The sequence below is a fragment of the Scylla paramamosain genome, unplaced genomic scaffold (genome assembly GCF_035594125.1).
Source record: "Scylla paramamosain isolate STU-SP2022 unplaced genomic scaffold, ASM3559412v1 Contig117, whole genome shotgun sequence".
NCBI lineage: Eukaryota > Metazoa > Arthropoda > Malacostraca > Decapoda > Portunidae > Scylla > Scylla paramamosain.
This window is the reverse complement of record NW_026973782.1, coordinates 87,544-95,000: the sequence shown is the minus strand read 5'-3', so window position 1 is coordinate 95,000 and position 7,457 is coordinate 87,544.

The following is a 7,457-nucleotide window of genomic DNA, read 5'->3' as shown; positions in this document are numbered from 1 at the left end:
TTGCCTTGGACATAATTATCAAAAGCTTTTGATAGAGTCTGGCACAAAGCTTTGATTTCCAAACTACCCTCCTACGGTTTCTATCCTTCTCTCTGTTTACTTCATCTCAAGTTTCCTTTTTGACCGTTCTATTGCTGCTGTGGTAGACGGTCACTGTTCTTCTCCTAAATCAATTAACAGTGGTGTTCCTCAGGGTTCTGTCCTGTCACCCACTCTCTTCTTATTATTCATTAATGATCTTCTAAACCAAACTTCTTGTCCTATCCACTCCTACGCTGAAGATACCACCCTGCACTTTTCCACGTCTTTTCATAGACGTCCAACCCTTCAGGAGGTAAACATATCACGCAGGGAAGCCACAGAACGCCTGACTTCTGATCTTTCTAAAATTTCTCATTGGGGCAGAACAAACTTGATATTGTTCAATGCCTCAAAAAATCAATTCCTCCATCTATCAACTCGACACAACCTTCCAGACAACTATCCCCTCTTCTTCAATGACACTCAACTGTCCCCCTCTTCTACATTGAACATCCTCGGTCTGTCCTTTACTTATAATCTGAACTGGAAACTTCACATCTCATCTCTAGCTAAAACAGCTTTTATGAAGTTAGGTGTTCTGAGACGTCTCCGCCAGTTTTTCTCACCCCCCCAGCTGCTAACTCTGTACAAGGGCCTTATCCGTCCATGTATGGAGTATGCTTCACATGTCTGAGGAGGGTTCCACTCATACTGCTTTTCTAGACAGGGTGGAATCAAAAGCTTTTCGTCTCATCAACTCCTCTCCTCTAACTGACTGTCTTCAGCTTCTCTCTCACCGCCGCAATGTTGCATATCTAGCTGTCTTCTACCGCTATTTTCATGCTAACTGCTCTTCTGATCTTGCTAACTGCATGCCTCCCCTCCTTCCGTGGCCTCGCTGCACAAGACTTTCTTCTTTCTCTCACCTCTATTCTGTCCACTTCTCTAACGCAAGAGTTAACTAGTATTCTCAATCATTCATCCCTTTCTCTGGTAAACTCTGGAACTCCCTGCCTGCTTCCGTATTTCCACCTTCCTATGACTTGAATTCCTTCAAGAGGGAGGTTTCAAGACACTTATTCATCATTTTTTGACCACTGCTTTGACCCCTGTATGGGACTGGCATTTCAGTGGGCATTTTTTTTATTACATTTTTGTTGCCCTTGGCCAGTGTCCTTCCTACATAAAAAAAAAAAAAAATAGTAGTAGTAGTAGCAGTAGTAGTAGTAGTAGTAGTAGTAGTAGTAATGCTATTTTTCATATATTTAGTAATTTTTTTTTTTTCATGTTAATATTTATATTTATATTTTTTGTTTTGTTTTGACATTCATACGAATGCTATAAAGGTGAAGCATAGAAATTTATTTGATTAATTAATTAATTTATATATCTATTTATTTTGATTTTTTAAATTAATTAATTTATTTATTTTTATTATTATTATTATTTTTTTTTTTATGTCTCTATGATAAGCAAAGCATTATAGAATTTATGAAAGCACATATCCTCTAGAGTCTTGCCCTACAAAAGATTCTGTAAAGTAAAAAATAAAGGGAATAAGTGTCAGTGACGTTTGATGAATAGAGGAAGGCGTGGCAGAAATTACCATAAAACGTATATAAATGAAAATTTATCTTCCTCGTATTTTCCAACTTGCGTTTGCTTCTTGAAAATTTAACTGGGTGGGTCATATAGCAGACATATTGTTCTTTCCTCCATTGTAGTTTGTTTCCAGCAAGCCCCCTAAATAAAGTTTCTGTTTTTTTTTTTTTTTTTTTTTTTTAAAGAAATGAGGAATTACATTCTAACGCTGATCACTGAGCGGAGCGTAGACGAGCTGCTATCCTCAAGGACGTTACCTCTCTCTCTCTCTCTCTCTCTCTAAATAAGACTTTAAATAAAAAGAATATATATATATATATATATATATATATATATATATATATATATATATATATATATATATATATATATATATATATATATATATATATATATATATATATATTAAAAGACAATGAATATCCTCTGGGGAAGGGGTGACAATCCTTATTTAACCCTTAATTTCAGTTGAATTTTGACAAGTCTACGTTAAAATGTTTCCATTTTTCTGCAGTGATAAAGAAACGTAGAGGGTTAGCTAATATATTTAATTGTTAATTGTATCTTTTTTTCTTTCTTTTTTTCATTTATTCTTTTATTAATTTTTCTTTTCATTGCTTAATTATGCATTATGCCGACACTGCAGGTTACAATTGCAGATATTGCAAGTATTTTTGACACAATACAAGTACATCCAGCTAAACTATTGCTACAGTATAGAGAGAGTATTTCGATTACATACCTTATTCTTCATCTTCTTTTCTTCTTTTTTTTTTTTTTAATAAATATAATAATAAATAAATAAGTAAATAGGTATTGTCAAATGAAATCGTCGAGATTACGCAGGGGTTTCGGGCAATACTTGGATGGGTGACTACACAAGCCTCATCTGTCTGAAAAAAAAAATAAATAAATAAAAAAAATAAGAATAAGAATAGGGAGAATGAACGAAAATTTTAAGTAATAAAGATAACAGTAAGAATTATTATAACAAGAATAAGAAAAATTACAATAAAGGAATATAAAAAAAAAGAAAGAAAGCATCCCATGTCTTTCTTCCTAATTGTCATAGAAGGGTGAATTCTTTTGTATATTTTCCAACATTTCCAATACAACGATATGAATGGGGGAAGAAAGAATAAGAATAATAGAAAGAAGGCCTCCCAACACCTAGTTCTCCGGTCTTGGCCAATTAGCTAACGGCGGGATCAGCGCAGTTAAGCAGGGGGTCCTCGAAGAACTTGGATGGGTGACCACAAAAGCCTCATCTCTCTGAGAATAGAAAAAAAATAGCAATAAGAATGAGGAGAATGAACGAAAAACGAAAATAATAAAATAACAATAACAACTATAATAAAAAAAAGAAGATTAAGAATAAAAAGAACAAAAATAAGGGAAAAAAGTAATAATATATCTCTCTTGCTAATTGTCGTAGAATTATGAATGAAGGGTTAATTTTAGTGCATATTTTCCAACATTTTCAGCACAACAATGCAACAACAATACAGGAAAGAATAAGAATAAGAAAAATAAGCCCTCCCAACACCTTGTTCTCCGCTCTTGACCAATCAGCTGACGGCGGGATCAGCAAGGTTAAGCAGGGGGTCCGGGCAGAACTTGGATGGGTGACCGCACAAGCCTCATCTCTCTAAAAGTAGGATAAATAAGAATAAGATAAGGAAGAATAATAAAAAAAAATGAAAATAATAAAGATAACAATATTAATTATGACAAGAATAAGAAAAAAATAGAATAAAAAGAATGAAAAAAATAAGAATATCACAACTTTCTTGCTAATTGTCTTAGAATTTTAAATGACATGTCAGTTCTGCTGTATATTTTCCAAGATTTGTTATGAATGAGGGAAGAAAGAATAAGAATAAGAATAAGAATAAGAACAAAATGAATTAGACTAACAATAATGATCACATCTTTCATGCGGTGACTGCGTGGGCGATGAGCCTCACTGGACGTTTCTGACCAATCACAAGGCAGGGTTGGAGTCGTCGGGCCCACCCGATTCATATATAAAGGGATTTTGTGGGAAGCGCGGCACGCAGACCGTTCGGACGCTGAGTGAAAGTGCTGGACAGCAGCTCTCGCCGCCTCGTACTTACTCGCCACCGAGTCAAGGAGCTAGGTGATCATAGACGGAAGAACACCAGCTGCCTTCCCAGGTCCCACTGTGTACCGGAGCTCTCCCTGTCCGGTTGAGAGCTCGCCCTGTGGTTCCTCGCCATCCTCCCTTTTCCCTTCCTTGCTCCCAGCTTCGTTCTTTGCCAGACTGCAGTGAGCGGACCCAGAACGTTCCCGAGAGTGACCCTCGGTAACTAGGTGGATCTGTTGGCTCTGGCTTAGAAGGCTGCTGGGTAAGCCTCCCTCTTTACCTCCAACTTGATATTTCCTTTCCCCTCCTTCAGAGGAAATCTCTGCTAGGGCTAGGTCGTGGGGCAGGGCCATTACGACAGCTTTTAGGAGCTGGGTGACTAAACTGCCCCACATAGGCAGGCTCCTTCTCTTTCTTTTTTTTCTATCCATTTATTAGCTGTGGGTTTTTGTCGGGCCTCGGCCCCCTTATAGGAATTATTGTTTTTATCATGTGAAAAATGGCGAGAGTAAAAATAAAAACAACAAACAGCCAAGATCCACGAAGAAAGAACACTCTCCTAACAATACTCAGCAACAATGATGTCTTCCCTACCAACATAATTCCAGTCCAAGATGGATTCATCATCGTCTCGTCAGATGAAGAGCAAGAAAAGATATTCAAGGACAAGATTAAGGAAGAATTTTCCCAAGAAGACATGAATCCAGTAATACCACCAGAACTGAAAGCAAAGAAAACAGTCATAGCCTTTAATGTTAATGCACACATCTACAACAACTCTGAAGACGACATATTAAATGAATTGTATACTCAAAATTCATTCCTGGAAGGCAATATTGATAATGTTTTCAAGTTCCCTAACTCTAAAACAATTAAAATAACATTCTCTCAGGCAATCTATGCCTCTAAAGCTACAGAACATGGACTAAAGCTTTTTTCCATGAAAATTCCACATTACCAAATCCAGCAAGATAAATTTTATCACATCCAAACATGCTTCAGATGCTACATGATAGAATCTCACACCACAAAAGACTGTACAAAGCATAAAGAATATAAAATATGTTCCGAGTGTGCCGAGGAAGGGCACACGTGGAAATCATGCAACAAAGAGAGCAAAAAATGCATCAATTGTGGAGAAAACCACAGGACACTATCTATGAGATGCAAAATAAGAAAAGATGTAATAAAGATGAAGAGAGAGGAAGAAAAGGAGACAGCATCATACTCCCAGATAACAAAGACAAACAACATCCCCACAATGAATAACAGCACATCAACACAAATCAGCAGAGAAGACCATTTCAAAATATACTCTTGCATGATACACGCTCATCTAATGAATGTAATAGAACCAGGAAGCTATGAGAAAGAACTTAATGCCACTCTAAAGGAAAATAAACTTCCTCAAATAAAAATACCCAAGACACCTAATTCCTCAAAACTCCTCTCACTTCTAGCCGACACAGAAAAACTATCCTTAATGGAAACTGAAGACCTACTAACAGACACACAAACAGATCAACAACAAAATGTAACAACACTAGACACACACACCCAACAAGTTTCTACCAAACAAAAAACACAAAGAAACAACTTGACAGCGATGAAATAGAACTTAAAATAATAACAAGAGAGAGCCAGGGATGGCCTAAAAACATCACAATGGGTCATCTGATAAAAGGAATAGAGGATGGAACATATAAATACACCTACAATGAACCAACCATGAAATCTCACGAAGTGATAGGACTAATCAAAAAAGGTGATATAGTGTTGAAAGACTGCTTCACTATACTGGAAGACAGTGTATTCAGGAAAATAAGAACAGGACAGTGCAATGAAAGGTCTCCAGTTGCTAGGCAAACACAAAAACTAAAAACAAAAAACACACAGTAACACACAAAAACACTCACACACACACCAACAAAGTCACACAAACAACATGGCTCTAAGAAACATTAAGATAATACAACACAACGTACTACACTGGAACAACAGACGAATATCACTCTCCAACACATACAGAATAATAGACCCAGAAATAATACTCATAAACAGCCACGGCATACAAGAAAACACACCAATGAAAATTCCTGGATACAGAGTACACACGAAAAATACCCTCAATAATGCGTCAGATGGCACAGCTATAGCAATAAAAAAGAACATACAATATAAACTACTTGATGATTTCCTATCAGATCTACTTGCAGTAGAAATAAGTACCACCACAGGAAAAATAATAATTTCAACTTTATATCAACCACCATCAAGAACATATATACCCATACCTGACTTCACTAAATTGTTTAGACGTACCTGTCCAGTATACATGCTGGCTGACTTAAATGCAAATCACCCCAACTTAGGATACACTCACAGCAACAACAAAGGCAGACAAATCAACACTTTAATACAAAACAGACTAATACAACATGTCGGACCAGATTTTCCTACTTATTATACACACAGAAGAGGCACAACACCAGACATTATACTTACAAACCACCGCACATACCACAACACACATGCAGTAGAAGGACCCCTCACCACAAGCGATCACATTCCAATAATTTACACAATAGCCACAGCCCCTATACTCATTCCAGCTCCACCAAGACCCAACTACAATAAAGCAAATTGGGAAACATTTAAAAGACATGTCACCAACACACTACACACAAACACACTACACGAAGAAACACTTGAAACAATAGACACTGCCACTGAAAACTGGCACCAGGCAATAGAGCAAGCTATGCAACAAGCCATACCCACTACACGTTACAAATGTCTACCATCACCCAAACACACAGACACAACAAAACTACTTAAGACACTTTTTACAGAACTACAGACTTACTCACGTGCACACGGTTGGTCCTATCAGAATTACAGATACTACAAACAACTACAAACACTACTACACGAAGCTTTAATACAGGAAAATAGAGAACACTGGTACAGACTAATAAATGAAGTTTCGAGCACTTATAGAGATCCTACAACATTCTGGAAGAAAATTAAACTACTGACAGGCAACAGAGAGAACGAACCCCACTACATTAGGAACAAACATAACAACAAAGTATACACCGACAGAGAAAAAGAGGAAGTACACAGAGAGTACTGGCAAGAAATCTTTAGTGGAGAGGAGGATGGAGAGGAAGATCACATGGAAAATGAGATTGTCTTACATAACATCAGAAATAACACCCACAGAACAATTCCCTACAATAACTCTGACATTACCAGACTCAACACACAACACACTGACACGACAATAACTACAGAAGAATTAAAAAACATCATAAAGCAGCTAAAAAGAACTAGCCCGGGACGAAGTGGAATTAATAAAACAATCTTAACACACCTACCAGACACAGCAATAATTAGACTAACAGAAATATTCAACAGCACTATCTCAGCAGGCTATTTTCCCGACAAGTGGAAAAACGGAATCATCAGACTAATCCCTAAACAAAATAAATCCCCTCAACAGGCTCAAAATTACAGACCAATAACGCTATTAGAAGTACCAGGCAAAATCCTTGAGCGAGTGATAAATTCAAGGCTAAAAACACACCTAGAAATTAATAACTTATATAACACTTACCAGTTCGGTTTTCGTAGTAATAGAGGCACCACACAAGCACTAGCAGTCATCACAGAACAAATAGCACACAATAAATCAGATAAAGGCCAGTGCCAAGTCATACTAAGA